Source organism: Sinohyriopsis cumingii, chromosome 17, assembly GCF_028554795.1.
Source record: "Sinohyriopsis cumingii isolate HCF-2022 chromosome 17, ASM2855479v2, whole genome shotgun sequence".
Taxonomy (NCBI): domain Eukaryota; kingdom Metazoa; phylum Mollusca; class Bivalvia; order Unionida; family Unionidae; genus Sinohyriopsis; species Sinohyriopsis cumingii.
This window is the reverse complement of record NC_142977.1, coordinates 27,890,239-27,908,422: the sequence shown is the minus strand read 5'-3', so window position 1 is coordinate 27,908,422 and position 18,184 is coordinate 27,890,239. Positions and strand designations below refer to the sequence as shown.

Sequence of the window (18,184 nt, the reverse complement as noted above, 5' to 3'; positions counted from 1 at the left end):
CGAGCAGATGCAGAACAACAAAAGGACATCACTAACAATGAGACAAAGCGTTATTAGATTAGTAAGATTTTTTTATTGGACTTATCTTCCTCTTTTTCGATGATTATCCACTTGTAGAATCCTCCGTAAACTGTGTTTAGGGTTGGTTTGGTGATTCACCTTATGGTAAGGTAAGTTATTTAATCCCGAGGCATTTTAACTAAAGTTATTGAATGATTGATTTTAAGTCGCACCAACTCTGTAAGCCCATATAGCTGCACGAATAGTATATATGATAAAATATCATGTATCAAAAACATTTATCAACAACGAACAATAAATATACAAAACCAAACCGATGACTTGACGAAAATATATGAAGTTTCACGATGAACGGCATGATTATAAAGTGTAATTATAAATAATATATAAACTGCAGTGAATACATTCAACTGCTGATTAAAAATCCTCAAAGGAAACTTCGTTGCAAACAACCTTTATTTTAGAACACACTTTAACTTCCTGCAAGAAAATTAAAATAAAAGTCACGCTTAGTATATATAAAAAAATCATTCTTTTTTTAATGAACATTTCCGCAACGACTGCTTGTAGGATGGAAACGGACTTTCATAAAATACTTCACAATATGTGCATCATATATATGTGTGTGTGTGTGTGTGTGTGTGTGTTAAGGAACGACTTTGTATCAGCATCCACCTACCGCTGAGTACATTGACAGCTTTGATGCATTTAGCTTTTAAGTTCGTTAATTTTGGAATAAAGCTGAGGTTTCCGTCCAAGACATTACCAATAAAGTGTCGTTTCTTTAGTAATTGGTATAGATACCCCGCTCATCGTAAGCTTAGGCTTATCATGATGTCTTCGTAACTGACAGAAAGCATGCACGTTTTTATTTTGAAACCGAGGGCAGTTTTCCAATATTGAATCTTGTTTACATTTTACTGCAGTGGTCTTTTAATTGTATGCTTGTGATTTGATGGATCTCATATTAGGAAATACTCAACAAATAGGGAACAATCCACACCAGGGACAACTATTTTGTATTGCTATTAATTTAGATGTTGAAAAAATTACAGATTAAATACGCCAGACCCATCTCTTGCTCATACATATCAGAAACGGTGTAACTTACAGTTACCTTAAATTATCTGCTTCAGAGAACATTCAATATATAAGCAGGCAGAGAGACCTTTCACCCAGAATGTGCAGGTCATTCACTATTCCACACTTTCATGTTGTTTGACAGACCTTTTCTAAATCGAACGAACAGCTATTAAACGTTATTCCTTGATAAAAGTATTGCGAATAAACGTTTCAGGTCGGACTGAGTGGTTGATTGATCGATTGTATTTTTACGGTGGGTCAGCACTGTTTTGCTATTTAGTGCCATACAAAAGATTATATGTAGGATTATTTAAAGTGATAAAAGGTTTCTTATCGACCAGAGATATAAATATCAAACGGTTAAAAGCAAAACGGTAAGATAAGGGTAATATATAAACCGATAACGTAAATGATGTGTGTTAATGAAGATTTAGATGAAAATGTATTGAGTATGAAGGACGGTTATACATTACATATAAATACTCAAGGTGACAAAATACAAGTTATATCTTAGGATATATGTTTACTTTTTTCAAGAATTCCAAGATACTAGAAGTTGTTTGCATCGAAACGTTCTTTCATGTCATGCACATTGTAATACTGATCACGTGTAGATTGCAGGTCCCAACACTATCATAAAGTGCGTAACAGTGAACGGTTCCATTGCAAGAAGCGCACTCTAGTTGGTGTTCTCCTTTAAGCATGTGGGACTGGTTTATATAAGTATGACCGATCATAATTATTTCAATGACTACCTCCTCTCTACATGTTGGTTTTGTAGGAATGAGTCCATTATCACAGGGTAGGCTTAACTGCATAAAGTTTGTTATTCACTAAATCATTCCATGATGCCTGGCACTTCTGACATAAATACTCTTTGATACTAAGTTTAAAATCAGTATACGGTATTTTAAAATCAGATGGTTCTTGGGAAAGGGCCATTTTAACAGCGTGATCTGCTTTTTCATTGCGTATAATACCAATATGGCTGGGTAAACAAAATTATACTACTGATGGGAGGTACTCAGCATAGTATATTTGATGAGAATATTGATTAATAATGGACATTTCATTTTTCTATTGTGTAGTGACTGAAGTACTGACAGTGAGTCGGAGATGGTTCTGTTTAAAATTAGTCTGATCTCGATATATTGCAGAGCAAGGTGTATTGTTCTAATTTTCGCTGATAATGTCGATGTATTATTTGGTAAGTGAACTTTTATTGCGTGTGTTCCAATAATGAAGGCAGCATCAGCCCTTTCCTCATCCTTTGCCAATCAGTATAAATTATTCTGTAGGTTTTAAATTTGGTGAGGAGTTCATGATACAAGTTGTAGAAGATAGAACAATATGTCTCAGATTCATTCCATCGTGTAGTGTAAAAAAGTATTTTTGGTTGCTCAAATTGGCAGGAAGGTGTTTCGGAGATGGATGTTTTCTGATGTTTAGAAAGAACAAATTTTATTCCGTCTATGATGGATGATATTCTAATGCCAATGGACGGTATTGCGTTTGGTTTATTTTCGTACAAGGCATTGTATCTGGGTTGAAAAACAGCCGAAAAAGCAGGATTCTGAGGGTTTGATTTTAATTTAAGAACATATTGTGCGGAAAGCGTTTCTCTACGATGTGATAACGGTGGTTCGTTCGCTTCAGCTAGAAGGCTTTCACGCGGGGATGTCTTATATCTTCCCAGAGAAAGTCTCATTCCCTGATGATGAATTGGATCAAGCATTTTAGGATAAGACTTTCTGGCTGAAACATACACAACGCAACCATAGTCCAGTTTGGAGCGAATAAACTTGCTATATAAATTCAGGATGACTTTTCTATCAGCACCCCAGTCAGTGCGCGCTACAACTTTAAGTAGATTAAGTGCTTTTAAGCATTTAGATTTCAAGTTTGTTAGGTGTGGAATAAAACACAGTTTTCTGTCAAAGATAATACCTAAAAGTTTTGTTTCCTCAATAATTGGAATAGATGTTCCGTCCAGCGTGAGTTTAGGTTCATCGTGGTGTCGTCGTAACGGACAGAAATGCATACATACTGTTTTGGATTTCGAGAATTTGAAACCGTTTGTACTGGCCCAGTTTTGAACCTTGTTTATATTTTGCTTCAGCTAGAAGTCTTTCACACGTGGATGTCTTAAATGCTCCCAGAGCGAGTCTTATTCCCTTATGATGAATTTGATCAAGCATTTTTAAATATGAGTTTCTGGCTGAACCATACACAACGTAACTATTGTCCAGTTTGGAGCGAATAAACGTTCTATATAAAATGAGGATGACTTTTCTATCAGCGCCCTGATTCTACAACCCCTTACCCGCAGGCCGAGTCAAAAAAGGATGTTCCTCCTGAGGTTATGTCAGTCAACATTTTAGAGTACATGTTGAGAAAGGAGTTATGTTTAGGTATCTTTCAAAACGTTTTTATGCAGACATAGTACTGCAGCATCATGATCTCTTTGAGGCAGAGGAATATCTTTGCAGTTGGTTTTAAGTCCGTCGCCAATTATATTTTTGTATGGTGTTCTTCAATTTTCAAAGCTTTGTTTTAATGTCTGCATTTTTAAAATTCTTTAATGTTCTTTTATTTGTGAAATGTGTTTTTACTTTCTGTCTTTTAAAATGTTTATTTCTTAAATATGTGCTCCGCATTTTGTTCCAAGTTATGAATTTTCCTTGTTCTTATATTATCTGTGCTGTACAATGTTCATTCCGAAATATTGAAATAACGAGAAAACAAATAAAATCTCAATATCATGTTCGCAGACAATATTGTCTAATCATTAAGAAACACATTGAGATGTATATCTGTATGAAATGTGTTCGCCTGTGAAAGGAACTAAGAGATGTATGTATGTATGTATGTATGTATGTATATATGTATGTATGTATGTATGTATCTCGAAGATACAAAGATCAAATTTCAGAGAAACATACATTATTGCGAATTAAATCCCAAATAATCCTAAAGGATCTATCACAAATCGTTACGTATAAAATATTCCGAACAAAGCCCAATCAAGAATGTGTTGATTTAACAATAGTTTGGATAGTTTCATGTTCCAATATTCTTTCTGTGACACATTGATATAATCTAGAATGTAATTCACAAAAATCCCAAAATGTTTTAGTCCCAAATGTCAATTAAAACTTTGTTAATTCCAATGAATAATTGAAATAATTCATATTAACTTATACCCGAACAAACCTAAAATTGATCCGCAAAGACAAACCTTAAGATATTAATTAATAATTGTGTTGATCATAAAATTTAGATATAAAGCTAAGACACAATAAGAGGATAAGAATATGGATCACTTTCCCATCAGATTCGTAAACAAATTATCTTGTAGAACAGTCTATGTATCGGTTAGATGAAGGCTAGATCTCAAGCTCAATTTCAAGAACCCATATACTTATAAACTTATGAACAAGACCCAAACCAGGTACAAGCTAAAATTCTACCTTCAGTGATGGACAAAGGTCAAGCTCAAAATACAACTAATTATGCATAACAATATAAGTATGCAGGTATTTATAGCTGGATGATTTGAAATCATGAGAGAAAGATATATAATAATTATATCTGCATATATGTAGAGAGGGAAAACGGGGGGCAAGATGGTGGGAGAGAAGCAATACAGATGCATAGATGTAGGAAAATAAGCAGCGGATATATATATATATATATATATATATATATATATATATATATATATATATATATATATATATATATATATATATATATATTGCAGAGAATGGTTAGTTACATCTTGATAAGACCACAATTGTGTCTTAATCGTATTTACGTTGATTAATTTTCCAATTCTGGTCTCGCTATCAATACAAATGCTGTCATTTACAGATACATTATTTGTCCATTCTTCGTTTTTGCAACAGATTATTGATTCCCTTGTCTTAAAACAGTTCCATTCATTAAATTGTTCATTGTAGCTTTCGTATCGTATTTGAGAGCATGCACATTTTGGCAGCAAAGACAACACTTTCCAGATGAAAACTGTAACAAATAATACAGTATTAGCGTTGCATTTTGCTATGCATGCTTGTGTAATTTGTGAATAGGCTGTTCTTTTAAACATTTAATCGATTTATAATAGTGTAATCTCTATCAGTGATATTTAATTTGTTCGTACAATTGATTGATGTCCACTAAAGTCATTTCACTTCTGGAATCGTACTACGGGTTCCTTAAACACGGATTTTTCTCATACTCCACAAATACATCCTTGGCGTAGAAATATCAACCCTGGGATGATATAAAGACTATATAAATGCGTAAAGGTGAGGTTAACATATTTGATTTCCAGTATAGGGTTATTTGTTTTGTAAGGAAATTGATCGAGTAATAAGTAGCCTTTATATCAAGGGGCTGACAATTGAAATAATCCAAGAAGCATTTTGTGTTATTTGTTTTGCTTATTCACAGCTCCAGTTCCACACACAAAAGACTACCTATCTATAACTGACCGACTAATCTAGAAATGTCATATGTTACATACTCCTTCGGTATACACAATATAACTACTATCGTACATTCGCCACCTTAACCTCTAATACAAATGTACATAGCATAGCTTTCTCTTCAACCAGATAAGCAGGACAAGGAATCAAGTAAATTATTAGATGGGCAAAATTGACAAAATCGACATCTAATAAATGCGGCTTCGTTAAATATATACACGAAAAGGTCACCACTCAAATTAGTATATATGTACACGTTTAAGGTTACTAACATGTAACAATAGCCTGCAGAACTTTCATCACCGTCCGTTTAGCATTTCGATTTCCGCCTCAAATGACCAATCCCGGTCGACTAAAATACGGAAGTGAATAGATAACAAATCCCAACCACTTCTAATGCTTAAATTTGTTAACACACCTCTCATAAAATTTGATATTATTAAACTTTGTCATCACCATTTCAGCGCGTGAACATACAATAATTATGATAGTTACTTGATAACGGACACATGTTTATGTTTGAATTTCCAATTTTATTTATTAAAACTACACTTTAGTTACTCCACTTTTCTCTCCATTGAGAGGGTGGATGTAATGTTGAATCGTTCAAGTCAACAAATTATAATCCATAAATGAACATATGTATTTACACCCGTATTCTTCTTGTTTTTCTACTTGTTGTTGTTCTTCTTTTTACTATTGTTGTTGATGATGTTGTTATTATCATCAACAACATCATCATTAACAACATTTGTAGCGTCATTATATACACGCAGTTATTATTGCAAAATTTATTTAAAGATATAATTATCGACGGAGCATAAAATATGCAACTTTTTTCAAATAATAATCAAATGCACTTAGGTTCCATTAGGCTTTACGTATGGTAAAGATATAAATTTATAATTTTGTTATTAACCAGATTAATAGGCTTCAAATGCGCAACTCTGTTTTCTTCTGCATTATCTTGAAATTCTTAAAGATTTACATTTCTCTTGGAGTTTTATTCTTTCTTCGCAACTTGAAACACATACACGTAAGCCAAACCTTGATGAATAACAAACTATTCCCTCTGGTGTAGTAGCCTTCTTGGTGGGTTTTTAGTTTTACCATTTGCTTACATAAACTACTTTGACTGACATTACAGTTAACAAACACAAAGGTGAAGTTCCAATTTAATTAACATTGATAGATGTTATAATCAGCGTTTTGATCTTCGTTCAGAAAAAATATACACAAGTGTATTTTTGTCAACAATGTATATATAATGTTGAATTTATATATTTAAAGTATACTAAATAGTTTGATTCCGGTTTATTCGCCTTCAGCATTTATGTTGGTTTAGTTTTTTCTGCAGAGTAATACGAGTTTAGTCCCGAGGTATTTGAAATAAAAATTCATTGCTCATGTACACATCTCAAACGCAGATGGAGTCTGATCCGATCATATCATGCCATTTTCGAGCCACTGGAGGCATTTTCCTTGTCTGGTCTATTCTGTGGATTTAGAATTAAGTTATAACAACATATATGTTATTCGTTTATGTTATAATCTCTGTGTTATGTCTAGCCTGCTACGATTGCCGTTGTCTCTGTCCATTCATGCTAAACGACATTTCAAACCTAGATCGTCGACCTTTCGGGAATTGATTGATTGTATTTTAACGGCTCATCAGCACTGTTAGGTTATTTGGCGCCATACTTTTGGGAATTGTTCGACATTTTGTAAAATAAGAATACCGTTAAGAGAACAATATATGCCCATCCCGCCTGTAATAGTATTTTATGTAGGCTCAAGAACGTACGGTATGCGGTCTTCAACTTCCACAGAAACAAGTATTGTTTCATCATGCCACTACATCTACATTTAGGCCCCTAAAGCAATAGCTTCTAAAGTTAAAATAGGAGCAAGCCATTCACAAAGCTGGTAAAGGACTGTGCGCAAGAACAAACGTTATTCTTCAAAACCAGTATCTATCTGACATACAGTGGTCATTAAAGTTAACCTTCTGACCAATATATCAACAAGCCGCTGCTATACCTCAATTTGTACCTCAGTATAATATTTAATCAAGGTACTTAATCTGGAAATCAAGCTATGATGTAGATACGTGTTTATTTTATCAGTAAATGTACCTTAAATATCTTGATCCATAATTCAGTTATATCTTTGCCTACATGACAGTCACCTACAAAAGCTGTTTAAGGCACTTGGTGATAATTGAAAATTATGTGCGGAAACTAACTTTCTTCTTACAGCCACAGTGACCAGGACTTTTATCATTTCGCTCTGAAAATACCAAGCCTTTTCCCTATCCCATGTACAAACTATCTACAACATTTGATAAATGTAGATGGTGGATAACTCGAAGCATTGCTTGAAAATCAAATTGGCATTACAGAGGATGATGGTTGGAAAAGATGCACACACCATGTGATCAGTCTGATGGTGGGTGTTTTAAAATGGAGAAATTCGAAGAACTATACATGGGAAAGTTTTGGTGATACTAGAAGGCGTTCAAATGTATATTGGAGAATAAAGATCTAAACATCTTTTTGTAACTTTTACAAACACTTTGAGAAAATTAAATATTTTTTCACGACTTCTGACCGTTGCCTTTCCGTATATAGATTTCTTCAATCCATGGTATATATTCTTTGTATTTGGCGCTGTGATGTACAGTAAGATTTGCCTTTTAAATACTAAAGGAAAATGAAAACAAGTAAATTACAAGTCTTCTAATAAACGTATGTGGCTATAATATCAAAGTTCTTGTAGGCATAACATAGGTTACTGGTAGCATGCAGGATTTGAACACGTGATACAAACGTGTTTATAGAGGGTAGTCTTGGAAGGCTTGAATGAGTCTTAGGTTTATCTAACAATGTTACGCGTTTCCTGTTACCCTGTAGCCGCCTAAAGCTGTGACCTGTCCCAAAGGACCAAGCTATACATAGTTCAACCATATAACATATTTTCTTGAGTCAATCCCATGTTCTAAATGAACGCTATGTACGAATATCACCGTGTTGTGCTTATTTCAGATATACACATATACAAACACGCACATGCAATGTGTTCTTTATTAATTTTCTCCTAAACAATATTACTTCTGTCGGTCACAGTATTAATGCATACAGATCAAAATACAAATTGTCGTCATGGATTCACGTTGTCTCTTGTATTTCTTGTTAGGAAATGTTCATAGTTTATTGCACACACACAGACATGTGTATATATATAAAGTACAACTCCGTACTGCTTTTCCGTTGAACGTAATTATGGAAGTTATACCTGTCAAGAGATGTCAAAGAACAGAAATCCATTATCCCAAAAAAAGTAGAAAGTCCTGGAAACATACAAATCTGTTTGTCACGAGCAAGGACATAGTCTTCATTTAATTTAGACCTAAAAATAGTGGGCATCTCGAATTAATTGAACAACTCATTGATTTTCACATATTAAGACTATAGACGACAGCCTTGCTTTATATTATCATTCTAGTAGTGACGTATTGTTCTTAGATGTGTTAGTTCCCCATAGATTTTCGTCCAATGTTAAACTCACTGCCGTTTAAACATTTAATATCCTGTAGGACCCAAAAGCGTATTCCTAATGCTTAATCCTCATAGAACCCCATATTGGCTCCCCATCTCAATTCTCCGCAGTAATCATGATCCTGTAGACGTTGTCAACATCAAACTCACCTTGTTACCATGTCAGCCGAAACCAACATGACGATTTAATGTAAATTTCGTCAAGTGTACAGGGTGTTGATTGATTGATTGGTTGGTTGTATTTTAACGGCGCATCAGCACTGTTAGGCTAGTTAGCGCCAAACAAAATGTTATATGTATAATCTTTTAAAAATTATAAAACGTCTTAGGGTACAGGGTGTTATAACCCATGCTAACCATAGTACAGCCACCCCAATATAACGTTCTTCATGTTGCCATAATATCACACAAAATTAGCCATGTGGACGTTTTTTAATATTCATTTCCTCCTGTGGTCATACCAGTATGGTGGCCCCCATAAGCTACTAATACTGTCACTCGCTTGATGCACGCTGACTTTGGTTTCAATATCATTGATGAGGTAAACATTAGCAAATGATTGAACCCCATAAATGGAATTCCTACATTAGATTATTATTTGCAAACTGTAAATTATAGGCCAGCAAAATAATAGAACAGATTTAATGACAATTTGATAAAGACTTGCTGGTAACTTTCGGATTATTTGTGAAATAAGTGGAAGTATTCCCCGCTACATTCAGAAAGAAGCATGTGCTAATGACACATATACGGCAATTAATATGCAAGAACTGAAGAACATTGTTTTCAGCTTCACTGAAAAGTCAACATGTGAACCGCTACTCTTTTAGGATTTCATCTGATAATGGACCAAATGTATGAAACAGTTCTGATACAAAGCCTTTTTTAAAACCAAATTACAGATCAAAGCTATGATTAATCTAAACGTTTTGCAACTTATTTAACCAGCACAAAATTTGCTTTACTCGCTGCAATTTAATAAAATCAAACAAATTGAATTTTAGGCCAGCATAGAAATTTAATCGCTGTGAAAGAAAATAATGTTTGACAATATATTATTGCCAGTTTGTACAGATTACTATGGAAATAAAGAGACCCAAGTAAGCTCGATACTTCGAACACTTTTTTGAATACATTACAAACGTTTTTAATACATATTTTATTTACCATGTGTTTCTTATTATACAGCATCTAGTTTCAGAAACAAGTAGTGACAGTGACGTGAAGCGTAAAAGACTAAATTAAAAATATAGATACTCGCATCTTCAGCACTTACGTTCATTTATCGAAACGATTTACGTTAGATTAACATTTTCAACTTGATGTGATATGACACAGAAGTAGCTATTTTATTCTTGCCCAGAGTTGACTTATAATTCCATCTTATTCTCAAATATCTGTTTTATTGACTGTGGTAGGTTGTTCACTACTGCTTTCATATCACTAATGCTCATTCCGGAAACTGCAAAAGACGAATAAACATAATATATTCGAGGCATGTTCGCAGACAACATCATTAATTAAATAAATAACAAAATTACAAAATAAATATGTGATAAAAATAGAGACGCTAAGCAGGATACAATATGATAGCATGTAGAGGCATTTACTAATCATCTTCTCTTGATGTGTATTTGTTTAAGTATGTATTTATGAAGTTTTCTACGTTTGGTTAATTCCAGTTCGGCGTATTTGTGTGTGTGTGTGTGTGTGTGTGTGTGTGTGTGTGTGTGTGTGAGAGAGAGAGAGAGAGAGAGAGAGAGATTAACGAAAATCGTTTGTTACAAACTACTTGATTGATGCATTCTCTCATGTATTAAAACGGAACTATCTATTTCGAATGCTCGTGGATGTTGTTTCTTGCCCTCTGGACCCGTGATGAATACAGATAATTATACAGTCTAGTCTTGTACGATCTGTAAAATCTTTCAAATATAAATGACATTTTGGGTGAATACGCTGACAAGCACCCTCATGTTTGTTTTTAACCAGATCATCGAATCTGCAGTCTTAAAACCCTCTGTCCACAAGAAACTGTTCATTGCCAATTTTCTTTAGGATTTATGAAAAGGCGACTCCTGGAGCATACACATTTTGAAAATACATTGATTACAGGTAATATGCATCTTTGTCAGTCAATATCTCTTTGACACTTTTGCTTGAGCAAAGTCAATTTAGGTCATTCAGTTAACCATTCTCTCAATTATGCGTAGCTTATTCTCTCTTCTTATGGCTGACTTTTTTATATAAATCGTTGAGTGCCTCAAGACACTAATAAATTAACCATGACACCGTCATAGTGGGAGTATGTGAATGGCTCCTAATCCATCTTAAGAAAACTATAAAAGTATATTCAACATCGGCATAAATGTATCCATAGGACTGGCATTAAACTAACATCCTTGTTTGTGGATATTAGGACTACTTATAGCCCCATTTTTTGATAGGAGAAACGTATAATTTGTTCTTACGCCCAAATATCTCCTGAACTTCTTCTGACGGATTGTTCAAGGCCTGCTCAAGATCATACATATTCGTTCCTAATGCTGGAAAAGGAAAAAAACAAAAACAACTACAAATGAGAACATCACACACACACACACACACACACACACACACACACACACACACACATATATATATATATATATATATATATATATATATATATATATATATATATATATATATATATATATATATATATATATTTTTTTTTTTTTAAACGGTAAAAAATATACCATTGTGGAAAGGTATCCACAAATTTGATTCTCCTCGCTATTCAGTATATTGGTATATACGTATGTATGATGGATGGATGTATGTAGGTAGGTACGTACGGATAAATGGACGGATGGATGGATAGATGGCGGGATAGATTGATTAATTGTATTTTAACGGCGCATCAGCACTGTTAGGCTATTTAGCGCCAAACAAAATGTTATATGTATATTCTTTAAAAATTATAAAAAGTCTCATATCGACCAGCGATATCAAAACGAAATAGATGAAATTAAAACGATAAGATGGTAACGGTGACAAATAAAGCTTCCCGATCGACGGGGGATGTAAATAGTGTATGCTAATGAAGAATGATGAAAAGGTATTAAAAAAGGGACGGTATGTATATATATATATATATATATATATATATATATATATATATATATATATATATATATATATATATATATATATATATATATATATGTGTGTGTGTGTGTGTGTGTGCGTATTGCATAAAACTGCTCAAGGTGATAGCATAAAAGTTGGAGTTTAGAGTAAATATTCACTGCTTTCAGGAACTCTATAATATGAGTGATGTTTATTGTATCAAAAAGTTCCTTCATGTCATGCACATTGTAATACTGATCGCGCGTAGGTAGCGGGTCAAAACACTCTATCATAAAGTGCTTAACAGTGAAAGGTTCATTGCAAGAAATGCACTCTGGTGGATCTTCACCTTTTAATATGTGGGAGTGGGTGATATAAGTATGACCAATTCGGATTCTTGGAATGACTACCTCCTCCCTACGCATGGTTATGTAGGAAGGAGTCCATTCTCCTAGAGCTGGCTCGATGGCATGAAGTTTGTTATTCACTGCATCATTCCATGATACCTGCCACTTCTGACGTAAGGACTTTCTGACACTAGGTTTAAAATCAGTATACGGTATTTTAAAATCAGATGGTTCTTGAGTAAGGGCCATTTTAGCAGCGCGATCCGCTTTTTCGTTACGTTTAATACCAATATAGCTAGGTAACCAACAGTATACTATATTGTGGGAGACACTCAGCTCGGTATGTTTGAGTTCAATAATAGTGAAATCGTGTTTTTTGGTTACTAACGTCTACTGCCTGTAAAATTTTATGTTTGGTTTTATTATAACTTTGCAGTAGTATTTTTGGTACTTTCCTAGACGGTACTATCATTGCTGGTCACATGTACAAATGGCAAGGTGTGTTCGCCACACTTCTATGTTTGGCATTAATGAAACACATTTCAATTTGGAAAGGAAACTTCATCCCTAAACGGTCCTTATTTTATATGGACTGAGTTTACCGCTGTCATATATTAATCAGAATACGAGGAACAAAGAGGGAAGGCATGCATTATGATATACGTACACGTAAGTAGGGACTGGAGTTGCTTCTTCATAGCGGGTGGGATATTGTCCAATGCATACCTTAGGTCATCCAATTTCACTCTGACTAGAACAGTGACATATCAATATATCAATTATTAATATCATACATGAACAAGCTAACCTAGGAGAGAACAAAAGAATACAGCTAAAATTCAATGTTCATTCATTTAACCATTTGTCATTTTAATTACTATTTCATTCATTCCTTTATTTGTCCACTTGTCTGTCACAAATGTAAAAATGAAAGGTACTTATTTCAACAAAATAGTATTCCAAAATTCGATTAATTCTTTGAGCATGAGAAATATAAAAATTACACTTGATCATTATGATGTCACTTTTGATAAATCCTGTAATTTGATATTTACATTTCTATCAAAAGTAATGACAATCAAGTGTTTATGGAGCCTTTAATGGGATGAGCTTCCGTGAAAGTATCTTCTATTGTTGGCGTTATTAAATATTTTTCCATGCAACATAATTATGTTCATAGACATCACAGCTCGTTCGTTTGCCCCTCATTATTTGGAAACATCAAAACTTAGCAAATGACTTCTTCCAAAATATTAATATAAATGTTATCAGCAATTCAATTATTTATAGTAATAAACAACTTACGAGAATCGTCTGCCATGGACAAATCACCCATCGGAAAGGTATTATCTGTAACGAAAATGAATAAAGCCGTAACATTCATGGAAGAAAACGAAAACAAGGAAGTGGAGGAAGTTACTTAAATCATTGTACCGATGTTTCACTTAACCGATATAAAAGAGAATAGTATTACCTTTTCTCTCAACTATAGGATAAGCTTAGCTCTCATCTTTCTGATCACATCATAATCTCGTCCATTTCTTGTCATTTTCAACGTGAATGTTATCGATATGTCATTATCTCTATTATATTCTTAACGGTAGAAATGATACAAATGTATCATGTTGGTAAGTGAAACAATACCGTAGTTTTATAATGTATCTCTTGTTTCTGTAATTTAAGGGTATGAACATTGATATTGAAATATTGATATTAAAATGTAATTTTATAGGTTCAGTATTTCAATAAAATGAGTCCATTCTTCGGAATCTCAAAGAGGCTTGTGTCGTTACAACATCCCGAAGTACCCTCGCATCGACATATTCCCCAGATGCAGCCATATATCTAAGCCGTCAAAGTGACACTTCTTTCAAGATAGCTTGAACTTCTTCCTTTCTCCGTCTCTCTCTCTCTATCGGGTCATGGGAAGCAACATTTCTAAGAGTTTATGAGACGAACAATCTCGTAAAAGCTGGTGGAGAATAAAACAAAATTGGTGGACGAATATCATGAATAAAAGTGTCACTTCGCATAATTATGATCCATGAGAGACTCGCACCGAAACCTTTGCGACCCTTAGACTTCACGCCGCCCAGCTTTGCTATATCAACTCCGGAAAAAACTGGGCAATTCTCTGATTTTCATACATGAGAAGGTTCTTTTCTGAAACGTCAACACCAGAAACTTCACAAGGGTATCGAACACATTAAACGGAGATTTCCAGCAAAATAATGTATACTGACCGGTGAGAATTTGTCTTGCAGTAGCACCTGAAATTCCCGACATGTCGAATGCGTATTATACCTAGTCCAGCCCCGAGTTCGATCTACCTTTAACTCAGGCTGAAATGCATATATTCATGCCATAAACAGATTTCCATGGGTCCAACAGCGACAGCTCTGCCAGGCCCCGAGTCAACGACATTGACATTTTCCTATCTAATATAGCGACTTGAATTTGTACAATTTGAACTCTTTCTATCTTACAGACAATACGTGTATTGTTTACTATTTGTTTAATATACACATCATTTCATAAGAAGAATATTTCTGGACTATGGTAGTTCTCACACAGGTATGTTCTTGCTAAGCCATATTTTGTATCTTGAATTACAAAAATCGCAAGGTTAGTGCGTTAATTTCAAAATAACTCATCTAAGTTATGCTGTATTTAATAACAATAACTTTTTATATACCTACTGCAGTAACATTCATCACGCATGCTAAGGTTTCTACTACAGCAGTGTTTTTCAATGGGGGTTCCGCGGAACCTATGGGTTCCGTGAGCGCCAGCCAGGGGTTCCGCCGGTGGCCAGTAAAAATATAAAAATAACGGCCGAAATCGCCAGGGACCAAGTCTGGCAGTACCGGAACTGTGCGGTAATTAGTCGTTGTTTATCCACTTAATTACTGTTTCCGTTGTTGTCCTAATGAGCGTTTAGCGTTTGAATTAATTTTCATAACACTGTTGTTTTTGCGCGACCAAGGATCGATTTATTAAGAGGAGAAAATTAGACGATGTCACAGCTGACGACCAAACTAAAACTCAGGAGCAGTGGACTGAAGTTACAGCTAGTACCGCGTTATGTGAGCCGAACGTGCCAAAAATTGACGTTGTCGATCGGAATCTTAAAGTTCTTTTAATTTTCAACATGTAGTAGTCCATTTATTCTTTCAACAAAATTGTCAACTAGACATGTTCTTCTTACTTTGCAAATGACGATACATCGCTATAATGTCCCTTTGGAAAACATTTGTACACAGAAAGTAAAATACAGACGTTAGGGAAGAGTTCATGATCCAGCATCAAATTTCCATTTAAAATGGACAATGTCTTATGCAACCATAAGAAGATATGAAGATATAAAGATAAGAAGATAAGAAATGTGCCCTTCTAAAATGAGAAGGGCGGGGCTCTTTCTTTTGAAAATTATTTTGGTTATACTCTAAACAAAATGCATATGATTTCTAACTTGAGCGGATGCTTCAGTTTTCAAGCTTAAGACACAAATTTTCTCCATACTGTCCAATGGACCATACTATCTTGAAACGTCTTTTGCAGTGGATTAGGCATATTAGAGAGACTGGTTTCGTAACTTGTAATGGACACCACTCAACTTGTAAATGTTTAGGTCTGCTAACATGTAACTCGTGGGAAGTTCAAACCGTCCGATTGACAGTCTTATTTCCGCCTCACATGACCGACTGTCAAATTAAGGAAGTGAATAAATAAATATTAGATTGATTGATTGATTGATCATATATTTGTACGGCGTATCAGCACGATTAGGCTATTTAGAACCAAACAAAATGTCATATGTAGGGTTATTTAAAAGTGATAAAAGGTTTCGTATCGACCAGCGATATGAAACCAAAGAGTTGAATGAAAAACGACAAGATGTAAAAGGTAATTAATAAAGCTTCCCGATCAAAGGGGATTGTAAACGGTGTATTGTAATGATGACAGATGAAAAGGTGTTGAAAGTAAAGGACGGTTACTTACAACTTATCAACGTGACGGCATAAAAGTTATAGTTTAGAAGAAATATGTACTTCTTTTAAGAATTCTAGAATACTACTTACGTTTATTGTATCAAACAGTTCCTTCATGTCATGCACATTGTAGTACTGATCGCGCGTAGGTTGCAGGCCGAAACACTCTGTCATTATGTGCTTTACAGTGAATAGTTCATTGCAAGTAACGCACTCTGGTGGGTCTTCACCTTTTAGTATGTGGGAGTGGGTTATACAAGTATGTCCAATTCGAATTATTGCAATGACTACCTCCTCTCTACGGATGATTATGTAGGAAGGAGTACATTCTCCTAGAGTTGGCTTGATTGCACGAAGTATGCTTTCACTGCATCATTCCATGATGCCTGCCACTTCTGACGTAAGGACTTTCTGATAATAGATTTAAAAACAGTATACGGTATTTAAAATCAGATGGTTATTGAGTTAGAGCCATTTTAGCAGCGCGATCTGCTTTTTCGTTACCTTTAATACCAATATGGTTAGGTAACCAACATTATATTATATTGTGGGAGACATTAAGCTCGGTATTTTTGACGAGTATGTTTTTCAATAATGGATTCTCCAGTTTTCTATTGTGTAATGACTGAAGTACTGATGGCGAGTCAGAGAAGATGATGCTTTTTTAAAATATGTTTTCGAAATATTGCAGAGCAAGGTCTATTGCTCTGATTTCGGCTAAAAAAATAGATGTGCCATTTGGTAAGCGAACTTGCGTTGTGTGAGTTCCACTAACAAAGGTTGCAACAGCCTTTTCCTCATCCTTTGATCCGTCGGTATAAATTATTGTGTAGTTTTTAAATTCGGTGAGGAGTTCATGATAAGAGTTGTGGAAGACGGAAGGGTTTGTCTCGGATTTGTTTCCATCATGTAGCGTAAAAAGTACTTTTGGTTGTTTAAGTAGCCAGAGTGGTGTTTCGGAGATGGACGTTTTCTGAATTTTAGAAAGATCAATCTTTGTACTGTCAAGGCTGAATGATATTCTAATGCCAAAGGAAGGCATGGCGTTTGTTTTATTTTCATACAAAGTTTTGTATTTGGGTTGAAAAACAGCCGAAAAAGCAGGGTTCAGAGGGTTTGATTTTAATCTGAGAGCATACTGTGCGGAAAGTATTTCTCTACGATGTGATAACGGTGGTTCGTTCGCTTCAGCTAGAAGGCTTTGACACGTGGATGTCTTAAATGCTCCCAGAGCGAGTCTTATTCCCTGATGATGAATTGTATCAAGCATTTTAAGATAAGACTCTCTGGCTGAACCATGCACAACGCAAACATAGTCCAGTTTGGAGCGAATAAACGTTCTATATAAATTGAGGATGACTTTTCTAATAGCACCCCAGTCATTGTGCGCTACTACTTTAAGTACGTCAAGTGCTTTTAAGCATTTAGCTTTCAAGTTCTTTAGGTGTGGAATATAAGTCAGTTTTCTGTCGAAGATAATACCTAAAAAATTTGTTTCCTCAACAACTGGAATATGTGTTCCGTGATGTCTTTGTAACTGAGAGAAATTCATACATACCGTTTTTGATTTCGAGAATTTG

At 34.6% G+C, this 18,184-nt stretch overlaps 1 long non-coding RNA gene across 1 annotated transcript; it reads right to left on the bottom strand.

Moving 5' to 3' along the window:
- Positions 1-10,144: 10,144 nt before the first annotated feature.
- On the bottom strand, positions 10,145-13,956 carry LOC149778312 (uncharacterized). The gene is made up of 4 exons (XR_016415328.1): positions 13,918-13,956; positions 13,280-13,363; positions 11,623-11,697; positions 10,145-10,613 (listed from the first exon to the last, which is right to left on the bottom strand). It is a non-coding gene; the product is annotated as an uncharacterized LOC149778312 (long non-coding RNA).
- Between the last annotated feature and the right edge of the window lie 4,228 nt (positions 13,957-18,184).